Raw genomic sequence first — 19,340 nt, 5'->3', positions numbered from 1 at the left:
ATGACAAGCATGCGGCAAGGCAATCGAAGACTTACGCTGAGACCGCCGGAGGCTGCTTCACCGCCTTGCGGAAGCGGGCCGCTTTCGCAGCCGCCTCGTCTCGCTTGGTCGCCGCGGCGGAGGCTTTGGACTTCTTCGGCCGACTGCCAAAGAGGCCTGAAGCGGCCCGGCGCTTCTGTGCGCCGCCGCCAGCCGCCGGCGCGATAGACGAGCCCGCGCCCTGATGGTCGGCCGCCGGCTGGCGACGCGGGGCGACTTCGGCTTCGAAATCGTCCGACCAGTCCTCGAAGCTCGCAGTGAACCTTGAGCCTCCGGGCTCGGCGCTGTCCCCCACCACGGTGTCTTCCATGGCGGCCGCCCCCAAGTCCGGGTTGTCAACGTCGTCCACCGTGCGGTCGGGGGCATACTGGCGTTCAATCCCTGCCGCCACGGCCGGCGGCGCAAGAAGAGGGTTCTGCTCAAAAGAACCGACTAGTCAGAAGCCGGCCGTCATGAAGCCGGCTGACGACAAAAAGAAGATAGAGAGAGAAGCTTACCACGGGCGGAGGATTGGCGCGAGAATACGGCACCTTGCCGTATTGCCAGTCCCCGGCGAGCTTGCAGTTGGCGATGTAGTTAACCATGAGCGCCACCTCCGCGTGGGGCATTTCCCATGTGCTCAGCCGGCTTGGGTCGAAGCGGCCGCTCATCTGACACATCATATGGGGCCGGCTTTGGAGAGGAAGGATCCGGCGCTCCACGAAGGCGGCCACCAAGTCGGCCCCGCGCAGGCCTTCCGACTGAATCATCACCCGAAGCTAGGAGATGGCAGCGTTCCCGGCCAGAGACAATGACCGGGACCGGAAACTCCACGAGGGCTGCCTCCCAGCCGGCGGGCCAGCTACGTAAGCCGGCAGGTTGATGTAGTCTCCTTGCTCGGCGACGTTCTTCACGTAGAAATATGATCTCTGCCAGAACTTCACCGACTGGATCAGGGGGATGGGCGGGAACGGGTTGTTCTCGCTCGCCCTCCTCATGGCGATGAAGGCCCCGCAGGGGGCGGGCACGCCGGCGACGACTGTGCCGAGCTTGCTCTGAAGAACTCTCCCCAGAGCTCCAGCGTGGGGAGCAGCCCCAAGAAGCCTTCGCAGAGGGAGACGAAGGCCGACAACAGCATCACCGCATTGGGCGTGAGGTGATGCGGCTGGAGGTTGTAGAACTCCAGGAAAGAGCGCAGAAATCCGCTCGCCGGAAGGCCGAAGCCGCGCAGGCAGTGCGAGCGGAAGACGACCCGCTCGCCCTCCTCCGGTGCCGGCGAGATCTCCTTCTCCGGCGCCAGGCGGACCTGTACGAGGTCGGCGCCGGGCAGGCGCCGAGTCTGGCGGAGGAACTCCACATGGTCTTCATGGACGTTGGAGCCGTCCCAGGAGCTTGACAACGCCATGGGAGCGAGGCGGTGTAGAGACGCGGCGGCGCTAAGACGGCAGCGAGAGGAAGAAACGAGGGTTAGGAGGGGCAGAGCGGGAGAGAGCGTGCGAACCTCTGTCGCTCTCCCTCCTCCCCCTACTTATAGGCTCACGTGGCGGAGCCGAGGAGGCGCGGCGTGGGGAAGCGTGGGGATCGATCGTGCCCACTCCCCACGTCCCGCGATTATTGAGCCTTAACGGCGAAACCAAACTGCCTCGAGAAGGCGAGCGGCCCCTGTGGGCCACGGAAGATCCGCGCCTGGACCAAGGCTCGCGAGTGGCGGGCCCGGGCCTGCGGCGGCGTCCCGTCGCGCGCGTGCGCTCGCAGGATCTCGCCGCCACGTGGCCGCGGGAGGGCCCGTAGTCAGCACGCAGGTCCCCCCTCCTCCCGCCTACAAGACGCGGGGCTCTCTGAAGTCGGCAAACGCCCGCTAAGCCGGCTCTTCAGGATGGGAAGCTGACCAAGCTTCTCGTCCCCCTGCTCGCCTCGGAGCTCGATCAGCTTCGGGGACTACTGTCGGAGTAAATAGCCATGGGTAGCCTAGCCGGCTTCCCCTGGCCCTTCTGAAAAAAGTTGCGAGCCCGCCCGGCTCTCAAGAATCCAAGGCATGGGGCCGCCTTCCCCTTGTTGGCTGCCACCCAGGCCGGCTTTCGGAAGGCGGTCCAACTTTAGCCCTCGTGAGAAGGCCGACTCCAAGAAGCCGGCCATGAGAAGGCCGACTCCAAGAAGCCGGCTCCCCATAAAGCGGTCCAGACCGTACCCACAAAAGTTTGCACCCACCTAACGGCGGTGCGACGGGGCGTGGCTACAGTAAAGCCTGCCACCCCCGAATCCCGGAGCACGCCTGGCACAGTGCGCCGTACGGGGTAGGCATGACCCGTCCGGCGCGGCACTGTTGCCATGTTGACCCTGGCATCACCCACGACGGGCCGCCAGCGTGGCCCACAGACGGTGGGCCCCTTTGAGCAGAGAGACGCCCGAAGGCGGCCACACCTCCAACCAGTCGGCCCAAGACAGAGCCGGCTCCCCACAGCCGGCTTGCCGCCTCCTTCGAAGAAGACGCCCCATTAAGGAGACAAGACGCGGTGAGGCTACATCGATCGCCAGACAGGCGGCGGTACTGTAGCCGCGCTTACCACGATGAAGCTCACGTCAACAAGATGGAGCTACAGTAACCAGCCGCAGACCAGGCCCTGGACAGTGGGGCCTGCCTGTCGACCAAGGGGCCAGCAGCCGGCGGGACCCACCAGTCGGCGGGCCCCAGCAGCCGGCGCAGAAGCCGGCGAGCGCAGTCACAGACGGTTGGGCCCCGCGCCCAGTCGGATTACCATTGTATCCCTGGGGGGTAGGCCTATATAAACCCCCCGGAGCACCCATGCAAAGGGTTCGACCCCTTGCTAGTCCTAGACACCACACAAGGAGAAGAAGCAGGCTAGCCGTGCCCTTCTTCCTCCTCCCACCCAACAGCTCAAGGAGCGTTGTGTAGCTACTTGATTCATCTAGTGAACATGCGGAGACCCCGCAGAGCAGCAGTAGGGGTGTTATCTCCACGGAGAGCCCCGAAGTTGGGTAAGATCCGCCGGCGTGCATGTCTTCGCCTTATCCCGTTTCCAGGCACCGGCGATGTCTTACTGGCTCCCACAATGATAAGCCACCCGTTGGCATATGTCGCACCTACCACCCGACACTATGCTCAACGCAAACACCAAATAACAATTATTTAGGTTTTAATACCAATCTCGATGGTAGAGGGAGCGTACGATATTTGATCAACCTTGGAAATACTTCCAACACATATCGTCATCTCACCTTTTAGCTAGTCTCCGTTTATTCCGTAGCTTTTATTTCGAGTTACTAACACTTAGCAACCGAACCGGTATCTAATACCCTGGTGCTACTAGGAGTACTAGTAAAGTACACATTAACATAATGTATATCCAATATACTTCTATCGACAACCTTCTCATCTACCAAGTATCTAGGGTAATTCTGCTCCAGTGGCTGTTCCCCTTATTACAGAAGCACTTAGTCTCGGGTTTGGGTTCAACCTTGGGTTTCTTCACTAGAGCAGCAGCTGATTTGCCGTTTCATGAAGCATCCCTTTTTGCCCTTGCCCTTCTTGAAACTAGTGGTTTCAACAACCATCAACAATTGATGCTCCTTCTTGATTTCTACTTTTGTGGTGTCAAACATCGCGAATATCTCAAGGATCATCATATATGTCCCTGATACATTATAGTTCATCACGAAGCTCTAGCAGCTTGGTGGTAATGACTTCGGAGAAACATCAATATCTCATCTGGAAGATCAACTCCCACTCGATTCAAATGATTGTTGTACTCAGACAATCTGAGCACAAGCTCAACAATTGAGCTTTTCTCCCTTAGTTTGTGGGCTAAGAAAATCGTCGGAGGTCTTATACCTCTTGACGTGGGCACGAGCCTGAAATCCCAATTTCAGCCCTCGAAACATCTCATATGTTTCACGACGTTTCAAAACCGTCTTCGGTGCCTCAATTCTAAACCGTTTAACTGAACTATCACGTAGTTATCAAAATGTGTATGTCAGATGTTCGCAACATCCACAGACGACGTTCGAGGTTCAGCACACTGAGCGGTGCATTAAGGACATAAGCCTTCTATGAAGCAATGAGGACAATCCTCAGTTTACGGACCTAGTCCGCATAATTGCTACTACCACTTTCAACTAAATTTTCTCTAGGAACATATCTAAACAGTGGAACTAAAGCGCGAGCTTCGACATAATTTGCGAAGACCTTTTGACTATGTTCAGGATAATTAAGTTCATCTTATGAACTCCCACTCAGATAGACATCCCTCCAGTCATCTAAGTGATTACATGATCCGAGTCAACTAGGCCGTGTCCGATCATCACGTGAGACGGACTAGTCAACATCAGTGAACATCTTCATGTTGATCGTATCTACCATACGACTCATGCTCGACCTTTCGGTCTCTTGTGTTCCGAGGCCATGTCTGTACATGCTAGGCTCATCAAGTTAACCTAAGTGTTTCTCATGTGTTCCGAGGCCATGTCTGTACATGCTAGGCTCGTCAACACCCGTTGTATTCGAACGTAAGAATCTATCACACCCGATCATCACGTGGTGCTTCGAAACGACGAACTTTTGCAACGGTGCACAGTTAGGGGGAACACCTTCTTGAAATTTTAGTGAGGGATCATCTTATTTACTACCGTCATTCTAAGCAAATAAGATGTATAAACATGATAAACATCACATGCAATCAAATAGTGACATGATATGGCCAATATCATATCGCTCCTTTTGATCTTCATCTTTGGGGCTCCATGATCATCATCGTCACCGGCATGACACCATGATCTCCATCATCGTGTCTTCATGAAGTTGTCTCGCCAACTATTACTTCTACTTCTACAGCTAATGGTTAGCAATAAAGTAAAGTAATTACATGACGTTTATGTTAACACGCAGGTCATAAATAAATTAAGACAACTCCTATGGCTCCTGCCGGTTGTCATACTCATCAACATGCAAGTCGTGATTCCTATTACAAGAACATGATCAATCTCATACATCACATATCATTCATCACATTCTTCTTGGCCATATCACATCACATAGCATACCCTGCAAAAACAAGTTAGACGTCCTCTAATTGTTGTTTGCATGTTTTACGTGGTTGCTATGGGTTTCTAGCAAGAACATTTCTTACCTACGCAAAGACCAAAACGTGATATGCCAATTGCTATTTACCCTTCATAAGGACCCTTTTCATCGAATCCGATCCGACTAAAGTGGGAGAGACAGACACCCGCCAGCCACCTTATGCAACTAGTGCATGTCAGTCGATGGAACCGGTCTCACGTAAGCGTACGTGTAAGGTTGGTCCGGGCCGCTTCATCCCACAATGCCGCCGAATCAAGATTGGACTAGTAACGGTAAGAATATTGAACAAAATCAACTCCCACAACTACTTTGTGTTCTACTCATGCATAGAATCTACGCAATAGACCTAGCTCATGATGCCACTGTTGGGGAAGGTAGCAATAATTCAAAATTTTCCTACGTGTCACCAAGATCAATCTATGGAGTCATCTAGCAACGAGGGAGGAGTGGATCTACATACCCTTGTAGATCGCGCGCGGAAGCGTTCAAGAGAACGGGGTTGATGAAGTCGTACTCGTCGTGATCCAAATCACCGATGATCCTAGCGCCGAACGGACGGCACCTCCGCGTTCAACACACGTACGGAGCAGCGACGTCTCCTCCTTCTTGATCCAGCAAGGGGGGAGGAGAGGTTGATGGAGATCCAGCAGCACGACGGCGTGGTGGTGGAAGTAGCGGGATTCCAACAGGGCTTCGCCAAGCGCTGCGGGAGGAGGGAGATGTGTCATGGGAGGGAGAGGGAGGTGCCAGGGCTTAGGTGAGGCTGCCCTCCCTTCCCCCCACTATATATAGGGCCAAGGGAGAGGGGGGGGGGCGCAGCCTTGGCCCTTCCTCCAAGGAAGGGTGCGGCCAGGGAGGAGTCCATCCTCCCCAAGGCACCTAGGAGGTGCCTTCCCCCTTTAGGACTCTTCCTTTCCTTATCTCTTGGCGCATGGGCCTCTTGGGGCTGGTGCCCTTGGCCCATATAGGCCAAGGCGCACACCCCTACAGCCCATGTGGCCCCCCGGGGCAGGTGGACCCCCTTGGTGGACCCCCGGACCCCTTTCGGCACTCCCAGTACAATACCGATAATGCGCGAAACTTTTCCGGCGACCAAAACAAGACTTCCCATATATAAATCTTTACCTCCAGACCATTCCGGAACTCCTCGTGACGTCCGGGATCTCATCCGGGACTCCGAACAACTTTCGGGTTACCGCATACTAATATCTCTATAACCCCAGCGTCACCGAACCTTAAGTGTGTAGACCCTACGGGTTCGGGAGACACGCAGACATGACTGAGACAACTCTCCGGCCAATAACCAACAGCGGGATCTGGATACCCATGTTGGCTCCCACATGTTCCACGATGATCTCATCGGATGAACCACGATGTCAAGGACTTAATCAATCCCGTATACAATTCCCTTTGTCTATCGGTACAATACTTGCCCGAGATTCGATCGTTGGTATCCCGATACCTTGTTCAATCTCGTTACCGGCAAGTCTCTTTACTCGTTCCGTAACACATCATCCCGTGATCAACTCCTTGATCACATTGTGCACATTATGATGATGTCCTACCGAGTGGGCCCAGAGATACCTCTCCATTTACACGGAGTGACAAATCCCAGTCTCGATTCGTGCCAACCCAACAGACACTTTCGGAGATACCTGTAGTGTACCTTTATAGCCACCCAGTTACGTTGTGACGTTTGGCACACCCAAAGTATTCCTACGGTATCCGGGAGTTGCACAATCTCATGGTCTAGGAAATGATACTTGACATTAGAAAAGCTTTAGCATACGAACTACATGATCTTGTGCTAGGCTTAGGATTGGGTCTTGTCCATCACATCATTCTCCTAATGATGTGATCCCGTTATCAACGACATCCAATGTCCATGGTCAGGAAACCGTAACCATCTATTGATCAACGAGCTAGTCAACTAGAGGCTTACTAGGGACATGGTGTTGTCTATGTATCCACACATGTATCTGAGTTTCCTATCAATACACTTCTAGCATGGACAATAAACGATTATCATGAACAAGGAAATATTATAATAACTAATTTATTATTGCCTCTAGGGCATATTCTCCAAGTGCTTGCAGTAGAAGCACTCAGTTTCAGGCTTAGGTCCAGATTTGGGTTTCTTCTCCTGAGCAGCAACTTGCTTGCTGTTCTTTTTGAAGTTCCCCTTCTTCTTCCCTTTGCCCTTTTTCTTGAAACTAGTGGTCTTGTTGACCATCAACACTTGATCCTCCTTTTTGATTTCTACCTCCGCAGCTTTCAGCATTGCGAAGAGCTCGGGAATTGTCTTATTCATCCCTTGCATATTATAGTTCATCACGAAGCTCTTGTAGCTAGGTGGAAGTGATTGGAGAATTCTGTCAATGACGCAATCATCTTGAAGATTAACTCCCAATTGAATCAAGTGATTATTATACCCAGACATTTTGAGTATATGCTCACTGACAGAACTGTTCTCCTCCATCTTGCAGCTATAGAACTTATTGGAGACTTCATATCTCTCAATCCGGGCATTTGCTTGAAATATTAACTTCAACTCCTGGAACATCTGATATACTCCATGACGTTCAAAACGTTGTTGAAGTCCCGATTCTAAGCTGTAAAGCATGGCACACTGAACTATCGAGTAGTCATCAGCTTTGCTCTGCCAGACGTTCATAACATCTAGTGTTGCTCCAGCAGCAGGCCTCGCACCCAGCGATTCTTCCAGGACGTAATTCTTCTGTGCAGCAATGAGGATAATCCTCAAGTTACGGACCCAGTCCGTGTAATTGCTACCATCATCTTTCAACTTTGCTTTCTCAAGGAACGCATTAAAATTCAACGGAACAACAGCACGGGCCATCTATCTACAATCAAACATAAACAAGTAGGATACTATCAGGTACTAAGTTCATGACAAATTTAAGTTCAATTAATCATATTACTAAAGAACTCCCACTTAGATAGACATCCCTCTAATCCTCTAAGTGATCACGTGACCCAAATCAGCTAAACCATGTCCGATCATCACGTGAGATAGTGTAGCTTCATTGGTGAACATCACTATGTTGATCATATCTACTATATGATTCACGCTCGACCTTTCGGTCTCCGTGTTCTGAGGCCATATCTGTATATGCTTGGCTCGTCAAGTATAACCTGAGTATTCCACGTGTGCAACTGTTTTGCACCCATTGTATTTGAACATAGAGCCTATCACACCCGATCATCACGTGGTGACTCAGCACAAAGAACTTTCGCAACGGTGCATACTCTGGGAGAACACTTCTTGATAATTAGTGAGAGATCATCTTAAAATGCTACCGTCAATCAAAGCAAGATAATATGCATAAAAGATAAACATCACATGCAATCAATATAAGTGATATGATATGGCCATCATCATCTTGTGATTGCGATCTCCATCTTCGAAGCACCATCGTGATCACCATCGTCACCGGCCCGACACCTTGATCTCCATCGTAGCATTGTTGTCGTCTCGCCAATCTTATGCTTCTATGACTATCGCTACCGCTTAGTGACAAAGTAAAGCATTACAAGGCGATTGCATTGCATACAATAAAGCGACAACCATATGGCTCCTGCCAGTTGCCGATAACTCGGTTACAAAACATGATCATCTCATACAATAAAATTTAGCATCATGTCTTGACCATATCACATCACAACATGCCCTGCAAAAACAAGTTAGACGTCCTCTACTTTGTTGTTGCAAGTTTTACGTGGCTGCTACGGGCTTAAGCAAGAACCAATCTTACCTACGCATCAAAAACCACAACGATAGTTTGTCAAGTTGGTGCTGTTTTAACCTTCGCAAGGATCGGGCGTAGCCACACTTGGTTCAACTAAAGTTGGAGAAACTGACACCCGCCAGCCACCTGTGTGCAAAGCACGTCGGTAGAACCAGTCTCGCGTAAGCGTACGCGTAATGTCGGTTCGGGCCGCTTCATCCAACAATACCGCCGAACCAAAGTATGACATGCTGGTAAGCAGTATGACTTATATCGCCCACAACTCACTTTTGGTCTACTCGTGCAAATAACATCAACACATAAAACCTAGGCTCGGATGCCACTGTTGGGGAACGTAGTAATTTCAAAATTTTCCTACGCACACGCAAGGTCATGGTGATGCATAGCAATGAGAGGGGAGAGTGTTGTCTATGTACCCTCGTAGACCGACAGCGGAAGCATTATGACAACGCGGTTGATGTAGTCGTACATCTTCACGGCCCGACCGATCAAGCACTGAAACTACGGCACCTCCGAGTTTTTAGCACGCGTTCAGCTCGATGACGATCCCCGGACTCCGATCCAGCAAAGTGTTGGGGAAGAGTTCCGTCAGCACGTCTGTGTGGTGACGATCTTGATGTTCTACTGTCGCAGGGCTTCGCCTAAGCACCGCTACAATATTATCGAGGAGTATGGTGGAGGGGGCCACCGCACACGGCTAAGAAAACGATCACGAGGATCAACTTGTGTGTCTAGAGGTGCCCCCCCTGCCCCCATATATAAAGGAGGAAGGGGGGAGGCCGGCCGGCCCTTGGGCGCGCCAAGGAGGAGGAGTCCTCCTCCTAGTAGGAGTAGGACTCCCGTCTTTCCTACTCCTACTAGGAGGGGGAAAGGAAGGGGGAGAGGGAGAAGGAAAGGGGGGCGCCGCCCCCCTCTCCTAGTCCAATTCGGACCAGAGGGGGAGGGGGCGCGCGGCCTACCCTGGCCGCCCCTCTCTCTCTCCACTAGGGCCCATAAGGCCCATTACTTCTCCCGAGGGGGGGGTTCCGGTAACCCTCCGGCACTCCGGTTTTCTCCGAAATCACCCGGAACACTTCCGGTGTCCGAATATAGCCGTCCAATATATCAATCTTTATGTCTCGACCATTTCGAGACTCCTCGTCATGTCCGTGATCACATCCGGGACTCCGAACAAACTTTGGTACATCAAAATATATAAACTCATAATGAAACTGTCATCGTAACGTTAAGCGTGTGGACCCTACGGGTTTGAGAACAATGTAGACATGACCGACACATGTCTCCGGTCAATAACCAATAGCGGAACCTGGATGCTCATATTGGCTCCCACATATTCTACGAAGATCTTTATCGGTCAGACCGCATAACAACATACTTTGTTCCCTTTGTCATCGGTATGTTACTTGCCCGAGATTCGATCGTCGGTATCTCAATACCTAGTTCAATCTCGTTACCGGCAAGTCTCTTTACTCGTTTCGTAATACATCATCTCGCAACTAACTCATTAGTTGCAATGCTTGCAAGGCTTATGTGATGTGCATTACCGAGAGGGCCCAGAGATACCTCTCCGACAATTGGAGTGACAAATCCTAATCTCGAAATACGCCAACCCAACATGTACCTTTGGAGACACCTGTAGAGCTCCTTTATAATCACCCAGTTACGTTGTGACGTTTGGTAGCACACAAAGTGTTGCTCCGGCAAACGGGAGTTGCATAATCTCATAGTCATAGGAACATGTATAAGTCATGAAGAAAGCAATAGCAACATACTAAAACGATCGGGTGCTAAGCTAATGGAATGGGTCATGTCAATCACATCATTCTCCTAATTATGTGATCCCGTTAATCAAATGACAACACATGTCTATGGTTAGGAAACATAACCATCTTCGATTAACGAGCTAGTCAAGTAGAGGCATACTAGTGACGTTTAGTTTGTCTATGTATTCACACAAGTATTATGTTTCCGGTTAATACAATTCTAGCATGAATAATAAACATTTATCATGATATAAGGAAATAAAATAATAACTTTATTATTGCCTCTAGGGCATATTTCCTTCATGCATAGCAACGAGAGAGGAGAGTGTTGTCCACGTATCCTCGTAGACCGAAAGCGGAAGCGTTAGCACAACGCAGTTGATGTAGTCGTATGTCTTTACGATCCAACCGATCCAAGTACCGAACGCACGGCACCTCCGAGTTCAGCACAAGTTCAGCTCGATGACGTCCCGCGAACTCCAATCCAGTAGAGCTTCACAGGAGAGTTCCATCAGCATGACGGCATGGTGACGATGATGATGTTCTACCGTCGCAGGGCTTCACCTAAGCACCGCTACGATATGATCGAGGTGGATTATGATGGAAGGGGGAACCGCACATGGCTAAGAGATCTAGAGAACAATTGTTGTGTCTTTGGGGTGCCCCTGCCCCCGTATATAAAGGAGTGGAGGAGGGGAGGGCCGGCCCTCTCTATGGCGTGCCCTAGGGGAGTCCTACTCCCACCGGGAGTAGGATTCCCCCTTTCCTAGTAGAACTAGGAGCCCTTCCAAGTAGTAGGAGTAGGAGGGAAGGAAAGGGAAGGGAAAAGGAGAAGGAAGCAAGGGGGCGCCCCCCTTCCCTAGTCCAATTCGGACCAGCCCATGGGGAGGGGTGCGGCCACCCTTTGAGGCCTTTCTCTCCTTTCCCGTATGGCCCATTAAAGCCCAATACGAATTCCCGTAACTCCCCGGTACTCGCGAAAATACCCGAATCACTCGGAACCTTTCCGATGTCCGAATATAGTCGTCCAATATGTCGATCTTTACGTCTCGACCATTTCGAGACTCCTCGTCATGTCCCCGATCACATCCGGGACTCTGAACTCCTTCGGTACATCAAAACACATAAACTCAGAATATAACCGTCATCGAACTTTAAGCGTGCGGACCCTACGGGTTCGAGAACTATGTAGACATGACCGAGACACGTCTCCGGTCAATAACCAATAGCGGAACCTGGATGCTCATATTGGCTCCTACATATTCTACGAAGATCTTTATCGGTCAAACCACATAACAACATACGTTGTTCCCTTTGTCATCGGTATTTTACTTGCCCAAGATTCGATTGTTGGTATCGCAATACCTAGTTCAATCTCGTTACCGGCAAGTCTCTTTAGTCGTTCCGTAATACATCATCCCGCAACTAACTCATTAGTTGCAATGCTTGCAAGGCTTAAGTGATGTGCATTACCGAGAGGGCCCGGAGATACCTCTTCGACAATCGGAGTGACAAATCCTAATCTCGAAATACGCCAACCCAACAAGTACCTTCGGAGACACATGTAGAGCACCTTTATAATCACCCAGTTACGCTCTGACGTTTGGTGGCACACAAAGTGTTCCTCCGGTAAACGGGAGTTGCATAATCTCATAGTCATAGGAACATGTATAAGTCATGAAGAAAGCAATAGCAACAAACTAAACGATCAAGTGCTAAGCTAACGGAATGGTTCAAGTCAATCACATCATTCTCCTAATGATGTGATTCCGTTAATCAAATGAAAACTCATGTCTATGGTTAGGAAACATAACCATCTTTGATCAACGAGCTAGTCAAGTAGAGGCATACTAGTGACACTCTGTTTGTCTATGTATTCACACATGTATTATGTTTCCGGTTAATACAATTCTAGCATGAAAAATAAACATTTATCATGATATAAGGAAATAAATAATAACTTTATTATTGCCTCTAGGGCATATTTCCTTCAGTCTCCCACTTGCACTAGAGTCAATAATCTAGTTCACATCGCCATGTGTTTTAATACCAATAGTTCACATCACCATGTGATTAACACCCATAGTTCACATCGACATGTGACCAACACCCAAAGGGTTTACTAGAGTCAATAATCTAGTTCACATCTCTATGTGATTAACACCCAAAGTGTACTAAGGTGTGATCATGTTTTGCTTGTGAGAGAAGTTTAGTCAACAGGTCTGCCACATTCAGATCCGTATGTATTTTGCAAATTTCTATGTCAAAAATGCTCTACACGGAGCTACTCTAGCTAATTGCTCCCACTTTCAATATGTATCCAGATTGAGACTTTGAGTCATCTGGATCAGTGTCAAAACTTGCATCGACGTAACCCTTTACGACGAACCTTTTGTCACCTCCATAATCGAGAAACATATCCTTATTCCACTAAGGATAATTTTGACCAATGTCCGGTGATCTACTCCTAGATCACTATTGTACTCCCTTGCCAAACACAGGGCAGGGTATACAATAGGTCTGGTACACAGCATGGCATACTTTATAGAACCTATGGCTGAGGCATAGGGAATGACTTTCATTCTCTCTCTATCTTCTGCCGTGGTCGGGTTTTGAGCCTTACTCAGTTTCACACCTTGTAACACAAGCAAGAACTCTTTCTTTGACTGTTCCATTTTGAACTACTTCAAAATCTTGTCAAGGTATGTACTTATTGAAAAAACTTATCAAGCGTCTTGATCTATCTCTATAGATCTTGATGCTCAATATGTAAGCAGCTTCACCGAGGTCTTTCTTTGAAAAGCTCCTTTCAAACATTCCTTTATGCTTTGCAGAATAATTCTACATTATCTCCGATCAACAATATGTCATTCACATATACTTATCAGAAATTCTATAGTGCTCCCACTCACTTTCTTGTAAATACAGGCTTCGCCGCAAGTCTATATAAAACTATATGCTTTGATCAACTTATCAAAGCGTATATTCCAACTCCGAGATGCTTGCACCAGTCCATAGATGGATCGCTAGAGCTTGCATATTTTGTTAGTACCTTTAGGATTGACAAAACCTTCTGGTTGCATCATATACAACTCTTCTTTAATAAATCCATTAAAGAATGCAGTTTTTTTATCCATTTGCCAGATTTCATAAAATGCGGCAATTGCTAAGATGATTCGGACAAACTTAAGCATAGATACGAGTGAGAAACTCTCATCGTAGTCAACACCTTGAACTTGTCGAAAACCTTTTTGTGACAATTCTAGCTTTGTAGATAGTAACACTACTCTCAGCGTCCGTCTTCCTCTTGAAGATCCATTTAATCTCAATGGCTCGCCGATCATTGGGCAAGTCAATCAAAGTCCATACTTTGTTCTCATACACGGATCTCATCTCAGATTTCATAGCCTCAAGCCATTTCGCGGAATCTGGGCTCATCATCATTTCCTCATAGTTTGTAGTCTTGTCATTGTCAAGTAACATGACCTCCAGAACAGGATTACCGTACCACTCTGGTGCGGATCTCACTCTGGTTTACCTACGAGGTTCGGTAGTAACTTGATCTGAAGTTACATGATCATCATCATTAGCTTCCTCACTAATTGGTGTAGTAGTCACAGGAACAGATTTCTGTGATGAACTACTTTCCAATAAGGGAGCAGGTACAGTTTACCTCATCAAGTTCTACTTTCCTCCCACTCACTTCTTTCGAGAGAAACTCCTTCTCTAGAAAGGATCCATTCTCAGCAATGAATATCTTGCCTTTCGGATCTGTGATAGAAGGTGTACCCAACATTTTCTTTTGGGTATCCTATGAAGACGCACTTCTCCGATTTGGGTTTGAGCTTATCAGGTTGAAATTTTTTCACATAAGCATTGCAACCTCAAACTTTAAGAAATGACAGCTTAGGTTTCTTGCCAAACCATAGTTCATACGTTGTCGTCTCAACGGATTTAGATGGTGCCCTAATTAACGTGAATGTAGCTGTCTCTAATGCATAACCTCAAAACTATAGTGGTTAATCGGTAAGAAACATCATATATTGCACTATATCCAATAATAGTACGGTTATGATGTTCGGACACACCATTATGCTGTGGTGTTCCAGGTGGCACGATTTTGTGAAACTATTCCACATTGTTTTAATTGAAGACCAAACTCGTAACTCAAATATTTGTCTCTGCGATCAGATCGTAGAAACTTTATTTTCTTGTCACGATGATTTTCCACTTCACTCTGAAGTTTTTGAACTTTTCAAATGTTTCAGACTTATGTTTCATCAAGTAGATATACCCATATCTGCTCAAATCATCTGTGAAGGTCAGAAAATAACGATACCCGCCGCGAGCCTCAACATTCATCGGACTGCATACATCAGTATGTATTATTTCCAATAAGTTAGTTGCTTGCTCCATTGTTCCGGAGAACGGAGTCTTAGTCATCTTGCCCATGAGGCACGGTTCGCAAGCATCAACTGATTCATAATCAAGTGATTCCAAAAGCCCATCAACATGGATTTTCTTCATGCGCTTTACACCAATATGACCTAAACGGCAGTGCCACAAATAAGTTACACTATCATTATTAACTTTGCATCTTTTGGCTTCAATATTATGAGAATGTGTATCACCACGATCGAGATCCAACAAACCATTTTCATTGGGTGTATGACCATAGAAGGTTTTATTCATGTAAACAGAACAACAATTTATTCTCTTACTTAAATGAATAACCGTATTGCATTAAACATGGTCAAATCATATTCATGCTCAACGCAAACATCAAATAACACTTATTTAGGTTCAACACTAATCCCGAAAGTATAGGGAGTGTGCGATGATGATCATATCAATCTTGGAACCACTTCCAACACACATCGTCACTTCACCCTTAACTAGTCTCTGTTCATTCTGCAACTCCCGTTTCGAGTTACTACTCTTAGCAACTGAACCAGTATCAAATACCAAGGGGTTGCTACGAACACTAGTAAAATATACATCAATAATCTTTATATCAAATATACCTTTGTTCACTTTGCCATCCTTCTTATCCGCCAAATACTTCAGGCAGTTCTGTTTCCAGTGACCAGTCCCTTTGCAGTAGAAGCACTTAGTCTCAGGCTTAGGACCAGACTTGGGCTTCTTCACTTGAGCAGCAACGTGCTTGCCGTTCTTCTTGAAGTTCCCTTTCTTTCCCTTTGCCCTTTTCTTGAAACTAGTGGTCTTGTTAATCATCAACACTTGATGCTCTTTCTTGATTTCTACCTTCATTGATTTCATCATCATGAAAAGCTCGGGAATCGTTTTCATCATCCCTTGCATATTATAGTTCATCATGAAGTTCTACTAACTTGGTGATGGTGACTAGAGAATTCTGTCAATCACTATTTTATCTGGAAGATTAACTCCCACTTGATTCAAGCGATTGTAGTACCCAGACAATCTGAACACATGCTCACTGCTTGAGCTATTCTCCTCCATCTTTTAGCTATAGAACTTGTTGGAGACTTCATATCTCTCAACTCGGATATTTGCTTGAAATATTAACTTCAACTCCTGGAACATCCATATGATCCATGACGTTCAAAACGTATTTGAAGTCCCGATTCTAAGATGTTAAGCATGGTGCACTAAACTATCAAGTAGTCGTCATATTGAGCTAGCAAAACGTTCATGACGTCTGCATCTGCTCCTGCAATAGGTCTGTCACCTAGCGGTGCATTAAGGACATAATTCTTCTGTGCAGCAATGAGGATAAACCTCAGATCACGGATCCAATCCGCATCATTGCTACTAACATCTTTCAACTTAGTTTTCTCTAGGAACATATCAAAAATAAAACAGGGGAGCTAAACGCGAGCTATTGATCTACAACATAGATATGCTAATACTACCAGGACTAAGTTCATGATAAATTTAAGTTCAATTAATCATATTACTTAAGAACTCCCACTTAGAAAGACATCCCTCTAATATTCTAAGTGATCACGTGATCCAAATCAACTAAACCATAACCGATCATCACGTGAAATGGAGTAGTTTTCAATGGTGAACATCACTATGTTGATCATATCTACTATATGATTCACGCTTGACCTTTCGGTCTCAGTGTTCCGAGGCCATATCTGCATATGCTAGGCTCGTCAAGTTTAACCTGAGTATTCTGCGTGTGCAAAAACTGGCTTGCACCCGTTGTAGATGGACGTAGAGCTTATCACACCCGATCATCACGTGGTGTCTGGGCACGACGAACTTTGGCAACGGTGCATACTCAGGGAGAACACTTTTATCTTGAAATTTAGTGAGAGATCATCTTATAATGCTACCGTCAATCAAAGCAAGATAAGATGTATAAAAGATAAACATCAATGCAATCAATATAAGTGATATGATATGGCCATCATCATCTTGTGCTTGTGATCTCCATCTCCGAAGCACCTTCATGATCACCATCGTCACTGGCGCGACACCTTGATCTCCATCGTAGTATCGTTGTCGTCTCGCCAATCTTATGCTTCCACGACTATCGCTACCGCTTAGTGATAAAGTAAAGCATTACAGGGCGATTGCATTGCATACAATAAAGCGACAACCATATGGCTCCTGTCAGTTGTCGATAACTCGGTTACAAAACATGATCAGCTCATACAATAAAATTTAGCATCATGTCTTGACCATATCACATCACAACATGCCCTGCAAAAACAAGTTAGACGTCCTCTAATTTGTTGTTGCAAGTTTTACGTGGCTGCTACGGGCTTAGCAAGAACCGTTCTTACCTACACATCAAAACCACAACGATAGTTTGTCAAGTTGATACTATTTTAACCTTCGCAAGGACCGGGCGTAGCCACACTTGGTTCAACTAAAATTGGAGAAACTGACACCCGCCAGCCACCTGTGTGCAAAGCACGTCGTTAGAACCAGTCTCGCGTAAGAGTACGCGTAATGTCAGTCCGGGCCGCTTCATCCAACAATACCGCCGAACCAAAGTATGACATGCCGGTAAGCAGTATGACTTATATCGCCCATAACTCACTTGTGTTCTACTCGTGCATATAACATCAACTCATAAAACCTAGGCTCGGATGCCACTGTTGGGGAACGTAGTAATTTCAAAATTTTCCTACGCACATGCAAGATCATGGTGATGCATAGCAACGAGAGAGGAGAGTGTTGTCCATGTACCCTCGTAGACCGAAAGCGGAAGCGTTAGCACAACGCAGTTGATGTAGTCGTATGTCTTTACGATCCAACCGATCCAAGTACCGAACGCACGGCACCTCCGAGTTCAGCACAAGTTCAGCTCGATGACGTCCCGCGAACTCCAATCCAGTAGAGCTTCACAGGAGAGTTCCATCAGCACGACGGCATGGTGACGATGATGATGTTCTACCGTCGCAGGGCTTCACCTAAGCACCGCTACGATATGATCGAGGTGGATTATGATGGAAGGGGGAACCGCACATGGCTAAGAGATCTAGAGAACAATTGTTGTGTCTTTGGGGTGCCCCTGCCCCCGTATATAAAGGAGTGGAGGAGGGGAGGGCCGGCCCTCTCTATGGCGTGCCCTAGGGGAGTCCTACTCCCACCGGGAGTAGGATTCCCCCTTTCCTAGTAGAACTAGGAGCCCTTCCAAGTAGTAGGAGTAGGAGGGAAGGAAAGGGAAGGGAAAAGGAGAAGGAAGGAAGGGGGCGCCCCCCTTCCCTAGTCCAATTCGGACCAGCCCATGGGGAGGGGTGCGGCCATCCTTTGAGGCCTTTCTCTCCTTTCCCGTATGGCCTATTAAGGCCCAATACGAATTCCCGTAACTCCCCGGTACTCACGAAAATACCCGAATCACTCGGAACCTTTCCGATGTCCGAATATAGTCGTCCAATATATCGATCTTTACGTCTCGACCATTTAGAGACTCCTCGTCATGTCCCCGATCACATCCGAGACTCCGAACTGCTTCGGTACATCAAAACACATAAACTCATAATATAACCGTCATCGAACTTTAAGCGTGCGGACCCTACGGGTTCGAGAACTATGTAGACATGACCGAGACACGTCTCCGGTCAATAACCAATAGCGGAACCTGGATGCTCATATTGGCTCCTACATATTCTACGAAGATCTTTATCAGTCAAACCGCATAACAACATACGTTGTTCCCTTTGTCATCAGTATTTTAATTGCCCAAGATTCGATCGTTGGTGTCGCAATACCTAGTTCAATCTCATTACCGACAAGTCTCTTTACTCGTTCCGTAATACATCATCCCGCAACTAACTCATTAGTTGCAATACTTGCAAGGCTTAAGTGATGTGCATTACCGAGAGGGCCTAGAGATACCTCTCCGACAATCGGAGTGACAAATCCTAATCTTGAAATACGCCAACCCAACATGTACCTTCGGAGACACCTGTAAAGCACCTTTATAATCACCCAGTTACTTGTGATGTTTGGTGGCACACAAAGTGTTCCTCTGGTAAACGGGAGTTGCATAATCTCATAGTCATAGTAACATGTATAAGTCATGAAGAAAGCAATAGCAACAAACTAAACGATCAAGTGCTAAGCTAACGGAATGGGTCAAGTCAATCACATCATTCTCCTAATGATGTGATGCCGTTAATCAAATGACAACTCATGTCAATGGTTAGGAAACATAACCATCTTTGATCAACGAGCTAGTCAAGTAGA

Source organism: Triticum urartu, chromosome 6A (genome assembly GCF_056163025.1).
Source record: "Triticum urartu cultivar PI428250 chromosome 6A, HENAU_Tu73, whole genome shotgun sequence".
NCBI lineage: Eukaryota > Viridiplantae > Streptophyta > Magnoliopsida > Poales > Poaceae > Triticum > Triticum urartu.
This window is presented reverse-complemented; position numbering follows the sequence as displayed.